Source organism: Astyanax mexicanus, chromosome 20 (genome assembly GCF_023375975.1).
Source record: "Astyanax mexicanus isolate ESR-SI-001 chromosome 20, AstMex3_surface, whole genome shotgun sequence".
NCBI lineage: Eukaryota > Metazoa > Chordata > Actinopteri > Characiformes > Acestrorhamphidae > Astyanax > Astyanax mexicanus.
In genome coordinates, this window is record NC_064427.1 from 37040336 (window position 1) to 37053842 (window position 13507).

A 13507-nucleotide genomic window follows, 5' to 3' on the forward strand; every position below is an offset into this window, starting at 1 on the left:
GAAAACTTCTGTAATATAATCAAGAGGAAGATAGATGATCACAAGCCATCAAACCACCAAACTGAACTGCTTGAATTTTTGCACCAGTAGTAAAGCAGCATAAAGTTATTCAAAAGCAGTGTGTAAGACTGGTGGAGGAGAACATGATGCCAAGATGCATGAAAACTGTGATTAAAAAACAGGGTTATTCCACCAAATATTGATTTCTGAACTCTTAAAACTTTATGAATATGAACTTGTTTTCTTTGTATTATTTGAGGTCTGAAAGCTCTACATCTTTTTTTTGTTATTTCAGCCGTTTCTCATTTTCTGTAAATAAATGCTCTAAATGACAATATTTCTATTGGGAATTAGGGAGAAATGTTGTTTGTAGTTTATAGAATAAAATAACAATATTCATTTTACACAAACATAAACCTATATATATAAAAAAAAAAAGAAACTGATTCAGAAACTATAGTGGTCTTTTATTTTTTTTTTCCAAAGCTGTTTATAATAACATTCATACATACTGTATAAATTGATTCCAACAACTCCTTCTTGTTTTTTTTGTATTGAATATATTTTACAACCATTACCTCTATTTCCAATCAAGTTTGTGTACTATATTTGTTATTTGTAGTCATTTGAAGTCACCTTAAAGTAAAAAATAGCCTTTTTCCTGTTTTATTCACTGGTCATATTAAGACTGATTCATCAGCTTCTCTTTTCAGATTTTTTTATTTGATAAAAAAAATCTTTCATGTTCCATCTGACAAAAATGCAATCATTTCCTAGCCTATAAAACCTGTGATTCCTTTTCCTGGTAAATAGTGACCCGTAATATCCTGTTTCACCTCCCCCTCCCACTACCCCACCTATCTATCATCAAGTGAAAATGCTGAGCTTGCTCAGAGTTATTCCCTAATGCCACATATCACTCAGGAAACATGAACAGAGTACAGAGAGATCCGGCATCATTATTATGATTTCCAGTCTGCTTTAAAGCTGTGTAGCTGTGTAACTGATATCTGCTGTGTTTGAAGTCAGCTGTACTGTGTAGCACCATAATGGACAAACCACTGGACAAACAGCTTTTAAATTAATTAAATAAATTAAGTCTTTTATACATCAACATAGGTTTTATATATTCACGAGTATAATAGCGCCACTAATGGCTTGGATGTATTCTGTAGTGGAGAGTAAGATGGATGATGAGCAGCTGATCTGTGGTGGGTGGTGGATGGAGAAGAGCTGACTTCAGAAACTCCATCAGTCTGGCCGGACAGGAGACGCGAGAGCCTGAGGGTCCAACATCCATCGGTATCGGGGGTCAGACAGGTGGGCGGTCAGTAACTCGGAGGAAAGCAGAGAGATGGAATTAGTTTTGACTGGATTTATGTAAAACAGAGAATATAAAACATTATCAGAGTGTGATCATTATCTAATGACTCCGGCAGAGCTAAATAAAACAGCCTAACTAAAGGGAGAGAGCCAGAAGGTAACATAGACACACTTCGTTCAATGTATTTTTTTAGTTTTCCATGTAGTAACTTAAAATAGTTAAATCCAAAATACTCTGTAAAGCATTAAAATGCTCTTATCTGGGTGCTGTTAACTTTTGGTTTCTAAGGCTGGTAACTCTGATGAACTTTTATCATAATGGCCGCCCTGTGTTGGGCCACTTGAAAGTGCTTAAAAGGGCTTGATTAATACAAGTATCCTAATATTGAATCGTTTATTGCTGAACAATAACCAAAGGTCATGGCCATTAGTCAATGATAGATAGATAGATAGATAGATAGATAGATAGATAGATAGATAGATAGATAGATAGATAGATAGATAGATAGATAGATAGATAGATAGATACGTAAACAGATGAATGAACTAGTGAATGAAGTACTAGTGCAAAATAGGGTAGAACTACAAAAAAATAGTGTTCTAGGCATCAGCAAGTCTGAGAGTGTGTCCATAGATGGGGGTGTGTCCATGGTGTGGCCAGAGTTACCAGAAAGAAAAAGTGTCACAGAGTCTTTAGTTTGCTGTGAAGAGAGGAGTTGAACAGTCTTATGGCCAAAAAGGGACAAAAGACTTTCGGAGTCTGTCCGTGGAGCAGGATTGGGACAGCTCTGGACAATGCCAACTCCCTAACCGTAAAAAAAAGAGAAAATTGGAGAAAAAGTGTCCAAAAAGTCCAAAGGAGGGTCATAAGATGTGTGACAATAAAACAAAGATACTACAACATGAATGAAGACCTTTTCTAGATATCATGCATTATTATGCTTAACAATGATGTTTTACACACAACCATTTACACTCAGCACTCATCAACTCACACACACACACACACATACCGGTAAGAAGCAGCAGCCAATCAGGTGTAGTGTAGTCTTAATTGGTCAGAGGAACCCAAACAAATAACAGAACAAAACAACAGTACAGAGAATTAATGTGAACTATGGCTAATATAACAGGTACTAATTTATGAATATAATAATGTGATGGGCACAAACTATAGAGCTATGGCTAATGCAGAAACAGATACTGAGTGTGTTAATGTTAATCAGTGCAGGGTTGCAGAGCCGGAGAACAACACAGCGGGCAGTGGAGAGCCAGGCTGGGAACATCAGGAACAGGGCATCTCCATACATGTAAAAGAGATAGATAGAGAAAACAGAAAGGAAAGAAAGAGAAACAAAAGGCAGATGTTAGAAGGGTTGTGTAATGATTCTGATGAGTAGAAGGACAGGGCTGATTCCTGAAGTGGACACATCCAGGCAGACTGGGACACCATGTTGCTTTAAGATCCACCAACATGATTAGTAGATCGTTGATGTATCTTGATGACATCCTCATGTTAAATGATGATCTATTTTTAAAAAATGAACAAAACTTTCCAAAAGGCTACCGCGTCTTCATCAGTGCTATCTCCACTGACCTGTGTTGAAGTTTTCAGTGGAAACACTGACAGAGGTATGGATTGAACTCTCAAGTGCGTATACCATAACTCACGCCGAGTCCAGGCATGCAGTCCATGAAAGAAAGACTTTAAAAATATAAAATCTCACTGCTCAAGCTCAGAAGCTGCCTGAACAAGTCAGCTGAACTGCTCCACTGTGGTGACATCATGTTTGAATAGACAGAAGTTTCCATCAGTAAACCTTTAACATAGCTGATCATCTGAGGAACCAGGTCTGCAAACCTTTCCTCATTAATTAGAGTGATTTAATATGTGTTTTTGGACTCAAAGCAAGTATTATCACATTACTATTAAGCATAATTCACAACAGGGGAGTATTGCTCAGAAAGCTACTTTAGGACACAGGATGATTCAAGATTTTCAGTACTGTTTTGTATTCTGATCTAGTTAAAATATATGCCTTTTTTAAATGAATCATTGTCAGTATATAGTGGGCTAGATTACAGTGCAAGTAACAGTAGTAACATTTAATTGGAAAGCAGTGCTATGTCAAGTGATGTAACAATGTAGCATTGTTGTAACAGTGTATAAACAGTGATAAAACAATCTAGCAATAATGTTACAGCCTAGCAGTAACAGTACAGCAATAAAGTTATGAAACAATGTAGTATTGTTGTAATACTCTAGCAGTAAAGGGATGTAACACTGTAACAATAATGTAATAACCTAGCAGTAACAGTGTAGTAGTAGAATGATTAATTAAAGTAGCATGTTTGTAGTGATGTAGCAGTAACATGATGTAACAATGTAGCATTGTTGTAATAGTGTAACAGTAAGGGAATGAAACAATGTAGTACTAATTTAAAAGAGTAGCAACAACATGTCAGCGTAGCAGTAAAGTCATGTAACAATGGAACGTTGTTGTAAATGTCGCAACAAAGTGATATAACAGTGTAGCAGTAAACTCATGGAACGGTGTAATGTTGTTACTATGTAGCAACAAAGTGACGTGACAATGTAACAGTAAAGTCATGTAACAATGTAATATTGTTGTAACTATGGCAACAAAGTGAAGTAACCATGTAGTAGTAAAGTCATGAAACAATGTGACATTGTTGTGTATTGTACTGTGTAGCAACAAAGAGATGTAACAGTGTATCAGTGAAGTTATGTCATTTTTGTTGCAACTGTAGCAAAAAAGTGATGTAAGAATGTACCATTGTTATAACTGTGTCAAAAAAGTGATGTAACAATGGAGCAGTAAAGTCATGTAACAATGTAACATTATTTTACCTGTGTAGCAACAAAGTAATGTAACAGTGTAGCAGTAAAGTCATGTAACAATGTAACATTGTTGTAACTGTATAGCAACAAAGTTATGTAACACTGTAGCAATAGAGTAATAAAACAATGTAAAATTCTTGCAGAAACAAAGCATAATTGTTCAACTACTTTACTGCTACACAGTTACAATAGTGTTACATTGTTTCATGACTTTATTGCTACAGTGTTACATCACTCTGTTGCTACACAGTTACAATAGTGTTACATTGTTTCATGACTTTATTGCTACACTGTTACATCGCAGTAATTTAGTAAACAGTAAACAGTTAATGTCCTTCCTTTGGCACATGCAGCAACATTACACAACACAACAGACACAGTTAATACAGCACATAGCTAGTCTATTATAAAACACACAGAACTCATTGAATAGAGGACTTTTAAACAGTTGTAAATGCTGTTCATGCATGCATGCTCTCTTTTGAGGTTAGATGTCACTAAAAAAACTGGACTAGGAGTCTTTACCATAATGTTTTACTATATGATTTACAGCCATTCTTATTTTCATTCTTGACCTCTTTTTACCCCACCCTATTTGCTATTACCACCATAGACTAATCAATCATCATCAGTGTGCCAATCCTCACCATTACATGAGTAGGTACAGTATTTACTGGCTCCACACCGCTACTTGTCCTGAGCAATTACATTAATGGACACATTCATGACAAGACTTGACAAGTGCATCATCTAGACGATAAGAATTATTACATTATTTGAGTTAATGCAGATAATCTTTATTAAGGAACCCTGAGGTGCTCAGAAGAACAGCTGGTGGAGGTCAGTGGACTCATGGGCACAAACAAAACAACGAGCCTGGAATATTTATATCATCTGACACTAATACTGCCTAGCTTTTTCAGGGTAAAAGCCAACGTTTTTCTTTTTTACAGAACCAGGCGTTGTGTAATTTGTGTAATTACTGTAATTGGTCCTTTTTTTTCCCACCGTTTTTCAGGGCTCTTCAACTCCCCCAATGATGGCAAAATGATTCAGGGGAGAGGATGATTCAGCATGTGCAATAAAGCTGTCTGAACAGAGCACAAAAGACAGCACATTATCTTTACACGGGTAACATCTCCAACAATGGCCTGTTTGCAGGACCGCTATCATCCAGTCATTCAGTAGAAAGGTCAGACACAATAATACGCTTCCCTGCATCCTCTATAGAACTGGAGCATCAGGAAATCAGACTTATATATATATATATATTGCGTTTTTTTAACCTTTATTTGTGTTATTATGTTTTAAGTGCTGTCTATTCTCTGTTCTATCTCCGTTGAGGCAACATTGAGAACAAAAACACTCATAAGTTGAATGTTATAGATGGCTGTCTATAATTGCCACTGCATCCAGTCTCTCCATTGTCTTCACTGTGTTCTTTGTTTGAGCTATTTGAGATCCTCTGCTTAGCTGACAATTTACAAAAAAAAAACTTTCTTAAACATATTCAGAATTTTAACAGGTCTTCTTATGCCAAGTTCAGACTACACAACATTTTTTTTTCTACACGTTAGTCGCCAACCAATCATCGTCCGCATCCTCGCGTGAGTTCGTAGGTCATTGCAGGGAAGAAGCATAGAATCTGACTGTCACTGCTACAGAAGCCCTTTGCGTGATTGTGGTGCTTTTTTCTGCTCAGAAAAAAAAGAGGGAAAAGCAACTGTGGGCTCCTGGGTTCCTGGTTTACCCAAATGGACATTCCCTTTTTTGTACTCCAGAGAGAACTTGAGGTATAGTAAAGATGTAGCTACTTTAGTTAGGTTTCAGTGCTTGTAAACAGAATATTTCATGGCTGCAATAGATTATTAGATGATTATTAGATTATTCTTCTGTTTCTCTGGTCCAGTGAATTGCAGGAGCACCGTCCTGCTTTCTTTTCCCGTGTTTACATCTGTGCGCCACAGAACCCTCTGTCTTCTGATTGGTCAGAGTCAGGGAGCAGGTCGTGGAGCAGCGTGTGTCAAACTAGGCGATAAAATACAAAAAATTCTAACATGCTTAAAAACTCTTTCCGTCTGACGCTCCGATGGTGTTGCTCATGTCAAATTACTGATCTCACACTACACTGACCTTTATCTCTCGCGGCACTGAAATTTGGTCTGAAGCACGCAATTTGTTGGCGCCGACAAAATCGGATCAAAATCGGGCTAAAATCGTGTAGTCTGATCCGGGCATTTGAGTGTCATTGAGTTCAGTGTAGTTTGGGATGGAAAGAGTTGATAACATCTTGCTAATGTCACACCTTGGTCCTTTTCCATTTCTGAAATTTTCCCACCCTTTTTATATATCTACTGGTTCTTTCAGCAAAACAATCCATTCAACACAACTTCAACATAACCTTCCACTCACTCTCACCCCTTCAGATAAAAGTTGCTAGGAACCTGGGTGTTATGGTTAATGACCAGCTCTCATTTACACACCATGTTGCCTCAGTTGCTCGGTGCTGTCGATTTGTGCTACACATAAACACATGGATAAAAAAAAAAGTCAATAAAATGTTAATAAATATATAATCTTAGAGATTATAAGAGTTGATTGGATGAAAATGTCAAGTTGCTGTGCTGCAGGCTGAGGAAAAGCGTGGCTAATCCTGCTCACTGGCTCTTAATGACATGGATCCTGAACTGAGGCCTAATAACATCTACAGAGCCAGTTCCATAGATGCAGTCACCACTTGGATAAATGCTCAGGCCTGATCCTCGTGAGTGTGATGACCTACTGCCTCAGCGGTGTGTGCACTGGACAGCACGGCCAGCCAAGCGCTCAACTCTCCTACTGCTGAGCACATGGCCTGGCTGGACCTCTCTCTCTTGTCTACATTTCAGTGTCACTGTGGTCATTATGTGCATGATATTTTCCATTTAGGGAAAGAAGTGGTTTATTATTATAACTTCCTAAAACAAAGACACTAGCTGTGTGTTTCCATTTGGAAAAACATTTATACTCGGTAACTTTGTTTTGATAAAATCACAGCAGAATGCTGAGGAAGTGATAAAAGATCTGCACTCCTCCCTTTTAATCTCTGGTGAAGAAGAAACAAAACACGGAAAAGGAACAAAAATGTAATTATTCCAAATTATTCTTTTGAGCTATGACTCTTTGGTAACACTGGGTTGAATGGTTCCTACATTCATAATCGTTGAATAACATGTGTATAAAGCAGTATTTTAATATTTTTAAACTTCGTATATATCATTACATGCAACATGACTTAAGATTTAAATGAGATTATATTGATTTTACATGCATAAGTGTTGTATATTATGTGTAAAAATCCATAGATATTGTTTAAAATAGGGAAACATGGAGTTGGAAACATTTTACAGAAAGGCTGCATTAGAACATTTAAATTGAGTTGTGGATGGGCCTTCCAGCATGACAATGACCCAAAACATATGGCCTAGGCCTTATGTGGCCTTGCCTTAATCACATAGAAAATCTGTGGTGGTAGCTTAAAATTTGAGTTGCCAAGTGACATCCTCAAAACCTTTGGGATTTGGAGGATTTCTGTAAAGAGGAGTAGGCCTAAATCCCACCTGCGATGTGCATAAACCTGGTAACCAAGAAACATCTGACCTATTTGTACTAAGTCGTGTTTTGCATGAAGATCAAATACTTATTTCACTTTATCAAATAAAATAAAAAATTAAAGGTTTATTTAATGTTTCTGTTCTGGAACGACATCTCTGGAAAAAAATAAGAGACCACTTCAGTGTCTCTGATTTTGTATCTGTATATATATTCTCTGTATATGTTTAAGTAAAATTAACATTGTTGTTTTATTCTATAAACTACAGACTACATTTCTCCCAAATTACAAATATAAATATTGTCATTTAGAGCATTTATTTGCAGAAAATGGGAAGTGGCTGAAATAACAACAAAAAAAGATGCAGAGCTTTCAGACCTCAAATAATGCAAAGAAAGCAAGTTCATATTTACAAAGTTTTAAGAGTTCAGAAATCAATATTTGGTGGAATAACCCTGGTTTTTAATCACAGTTTTCATGCATCTTGGCATCATGTTCTCCTCCACCAGTCTAACTGTCATGGTCAGAACAGAATAGCAGACAAGCGCAGATACTGATAAAAACAAAATGTGTTTATTATGATAATAAACAGATGAAATCAGGGTCGATACAAAAACAAGGGTGATCACCAGTAGACAGAGCAATGAAGACAAAACCATACCATAAACGAGAGACAGTCCAGAGTTCATACACAAGCAATCCAGTATCAGAGGTAATCCAAGAGGCAGTAGTGAAAGCACAGTCCAGGTCATACACAAACAATCCAATATCAAAGGCAGAGGCAAGAATCGGCGTCGAGTAAACAAAAGCAAGGTCATACACAAAGTAACTGAGACAAGAGATAAGTAACGCTTTGTACGAGGATAACCTACAATACGCGGCGATGAAGTCTGTTTGGCGTGCACCTTTATAGTGCCAGTAATCAGTATTCGGGGCTTCCTGGTGGAAGCAGGTGAGGTGTCACGTGATCAGGTGAGTGCGTGATGTCAGCGGGTGGTGCATTCTGGGTAGTGTAGTTGTTAACCTGAGAACCTCCGTTAGAGCTGGGTGTGGAAGGGACAGAGGAGCTAACAGCACCAGACGTGACAGTACCTCCCCCCAAGGGAGTCGGAACGGAGCCGGAACGGGGACGACCACGACGACGTCCACCCGACGGGCAGGGAGTACCGGCGGGAGGACCAGGCGTAGCCTCAGAGGTGACGGGCAGGCGGGGGTTGCGAGACTGGGAACCCCTACGCACCGGAGCCGAAGAAGAGAGTGAGCGCTTGGGACGCCCACGGGGTCTAGGAGCAGGCTTACCAGGGTGACGGGCATGAAATTCGGCCAGTAGAGCAGGATCCAGCACGTCACCGGCGGCAACCCAGCAACGCTCCTCAGGGCCGTAACCCTCCCAGTCTATGAGGTACTGGAGCACACCGCCACGCCTGCGTGAATCCAACACCTCTCGAACCGCATAGGTAGATGAATCCTCCCCCTCCACTGCCGCGGGCGGCACGTCATCTGGAACACCCTCAGCAAGCGGACCTGGGACAAGAGGCTTGAGCAGAGAAACATGGAAAGAGTTATGCACCCTGTACTGAGCAGGCAACTCAATCTTATAAGTCACCTCGTTAACCTGAGACAACACCTTAAATGGGCCAATATACTTAGGCAGCAGTTTCCTACAGGCCCCCTCAAACCTCAAGTCCCGGGTCGACAACCACACCCTGTCTCCGGGTTGGTATTGGGGGGTGGTGCCACGGTGTCTGTCGGACTGCTCCTTATATTTCCGTAAGACCTCCGAGATATGCTGATGCGTCTCCTCCCACACCTGCTCACTCCGCTTCATCCAATCGTCAACAGCGGGAATCTCAGTGGACGACGCTGTCCACGGAGCTAACGGAGGCTGATAACCCAGAATGCACTGAAAGGGAGTGAGACCAGACGTGGAGTTAGTTAAGGAGTTTTGGGCTATTTCAGCCCAAATAAGATATTGTGACCACTCAGACGCATGCTTGAAACAATATAACCTTAGAAACTTTCCTAACTCTTGGTTGACTCTCTCACACTGACCATTACTAGTGGGGTGAAACCCAGAAGTGAGACTTACGTGTACACCCAAATGTTCAAAAAATGATTTCCATACCCGAGAAGTAAATTGAGGACCTCTGTCTGACAAAATGTCCTCCGGAACCCCATAATGTCTGAAAATGTGTGTGTATATAGCTTGGGCGGTCTGAAGAGCAGTAGGAAGTGCAGGAAAAGGGATAAACTTAACTCCCCTAGAAAATCTGTCTACAACAGTAAGGACAGTTGTGTAACCTTCAGATTCAGGCAAATCAGTAACAAAGTCTACAGCAATATGTGACCATGGACGTTCAGGCACAGGCAGAGGACATAACTTACCGGCTGGAAGGGTTTTTGGTGTTTTGCATTGTGCGCAGACAGAACATGAAACTACGAACGTTTGAACATCAGCTCGCATGGTTTCCCACCAATACCGAGCTGAGATGAGTTGCAATGTACGTGTAACGCCTGGATGACCGGAAGTAAGAGCAGCATGTGCCCAGCCAATAAGTTGATCACGAAATTGTTCAGGTACATAAGTCTTGTGAGGAGGGCAACCCTCCGGAGGTCGTGTGTTAACCAGACTCCGCTGGATAAGATCATCTAGTTCCCATCTAATGGCAGCTACTTTAACTGTGGGTGGCAGAATGTGTTCGGGTTCAGAAACGAGGCATGTGTCATCTGGGGAACTGAAAACACGGGATAAGGCATCAGCTTTAGTATTACGGTTGCCTGGACGAAACGAGATTGAGAAGTTGAAACGTGAGAAAAACAATGACCAACGAGCTTGACGGTGGTTTAAACGTTTAGCTGTACGGAGATACTCTAAGTTCTTGTGATCAGTTAGAACGGTGAATGGATGTGCAGCACCTTCCAGCCAGTGACGCCACTCCTCAAGAGCTAATTTGACAGCCAGCAGCTCTCTATCCCCAATCCCATAATTACGCTCCGCAGGCGACATTTTCTTTGAGAAAAAGGCTACGGGATGAAGCTTAGGCGGTGAACCGCTGCGTTGGGAGAGAACTGCTCCGACGCCGGTATTAGAAGCATCGACCTCTACAACAAAAGGTAAATCTGGATTAGGATGCGTCAGGATGGGGGCAGAGACAAAGGCGGCTTTTATTTTCTTAAAAGCTTGGTCAGCTTCAGGGGACCACTTCAGAATTTTGGTGGCATTTTTAGTGAGCGCCATAAGGGGGGCAGCTATGCTACTAAAATTACGTATGAAACGTCTGTAAAAGTTTGCGAATCCTAAGAAACGCTGAAGATCTTTGATAGACTGGGGAATAGGCCAGCTAGTTACGGCATCTACTTTAGAGTCATCCATAAGAACTCCCTGGGAGCTGATGACATAGCCGAGAAATGCGACTCTTTGAAGGTGGAACTCGCACTTCTCGGCTTTCGCATAAAGGTTGTTCTCTAAAAGCCTCTGGAGAACAGAGCGCACGTGCTGCACGTGGGAATCTAGGTCTGAGGAATAGATCAAAATGTCGTCAATAAAAAGTGTCACATACTTGCCAATCATATCTCTAAATACGTCGTTCATAAACGACTGAAATACTGCGGGGGCATTAGCGAGACCATAACTCATGACTAGGTACTCGTAGTGACCATTAGTAGTGGTAAACGCGGTTTTCCACTCGTCCCCCTCCCTAATGCGGATCAAATTGTAAGCACTGCGCAAATCGAGTTTAGTGAAATAGGTAGCTGTACGCAGTTGCTCAAGGGCACATGGAATGAGGGGCAATGGGTAAGCAAATTTTCTCGTAATGGCGTTCAAACCTCTATAATCAATACATGGTCTCAGTCCCCCGTCCTTTTTCTTAACAAAGAAGAATCCAGAACCGACGGGGGACTTTGACGGCCGAATGAAACCTTGCGCCAAAGCTTCATTAACATAATCACGCATAGCCTTTTCCTCATCGAGCGTAAGGGGGTAGACTCTAGCTTTGGGTAAGGTGGCACCCTCCACTAGGTCAATAGCACAGTCATAGGGACGATGCGGAGGCAATTTAGTAGCGTTATCTTTGCTAAACACTTCCAAAAAATCTGAATACTCAGCGGGTACAACAACGTGATCAGAAACATCAGGACTTTCTACTGAAGTAGACTGAATGATTAAACTATCCAAAGCTAGACAATGTTCATGACAATGAGCAGACCAAACCGAGATATCCCCATCGCGCCAGGAGACAGTGGGATCGTGGGTCTTCAGCCATGGCATGCCCAGGATAACTGGATGCTCGGTGCAGGGAAGCACGAAAAGCGGTAGTTCCTCAAAATGGAGAGCGCTGGCTTGTAGAGTGATGGGCAGAGTCTGCAGGGTAACCGGCTTGGAGCGGACAGTCTTTCCATCAACAGCATGGATGGCTAATGGACGTAGAAGTTCTCTGGTGGGCACTCCATGCTCCTTAACTAGGTCCTGGCTGATGAAGTTCCCCTCCGACCCGGAATCTACAAGCGCTGGGACAGAGAGCATACCAGTAGGTAACATAATATTTACAGGCAAAGAAAAACATTTAGAGCGAAGTATTGTGTTGTGCTTACGTACCACGTTAGCGCGTGGAGAGCACTCCACGCGCTGTCCCAGGGCTGGAGCTTTCACAGGTCGGGTCAGGAGACCACACTCAGCCTTGAAATGCCCGGCCTCTCCACAATAAAGGCATAGGCGAAGCCGGATTCGACGCTGCCGCTCCTCTGGAGTTAGCCGGGTTTTCTGGATATCCATGGGCTCTGGGGCAGGCAGCGCAGCTTTCTCTGGAGTGGGAGCGCGGGGTAGAGACACAGGAGTGTGTTGAGTGCGAGGACTGGTCTTGGGTCGGCGCGAGAGAAGTTGATCCAACCGGATTGACAGTGAAATGAGCTGATCCAGGGTCAGGGAATCATCTCTGCAGGCTAATTCCCTCTGTACATCTGGGTTAAGTCCGCATCTAAACACGTTGATTAAAGCAGCGTTATTCCACCCACTACCAGCTGCGAGAGTGCGAAACTCCAAAGCGTAGGAAGCCACCGGCTTCTGACCTTGCTTGAGAGCCAGCAAAAGTTCTCCATTAGACTGTCCATAACGCGAATGATCAAAAACTGAGCGGAAAGTAGCCAAAAAGTCAGTGTAACTAGCCCCAGAAAGGTCTTCCCAAATAGCTGTAGTCCACTCGAGTGCCTTACCAGAAAGCCGTGAGATAATAAAACCGATCTTAGCTTTATCGGTTGTAGGCGGTGAATTACTGAAAAACACGGAGCATTGTAAAAGAAAACCGCTGCATTTTTCCGGATCCCCATCAAACAACTCCGGTTTAGAGACAGAAAATCCAGACACAGAAGAGTTAGCGTTAGGCATACTGGGGGCAGCTAACGGGCTAGGGCTAGGCTCAGTTACGCCTCTGAGGTGAGCTAGCAGCTCAGCTAGTTGTTGCTGCTGCGTGGTTTGCTGGCGGGCTAGCTCAGAAACAGCTTGGGTCACACCAGCGAGCGTTTGCTGGTGCTGACCGAGTAGCCTCCCCTGGTTGGCTAAACCAGATCTAATAGCCTCAGTATCTGCTATCTGATTTAGTTCGGCCGCGTATTCTGTCATGGTCAGAACAGAATAGCAGACAAGCGCAGATACTGATAAAAACAAAATGTGTTTATTATGATAATAAACAGATGAAATCAGGGTCGATACAAAAACAAGGGTGATCACCAGT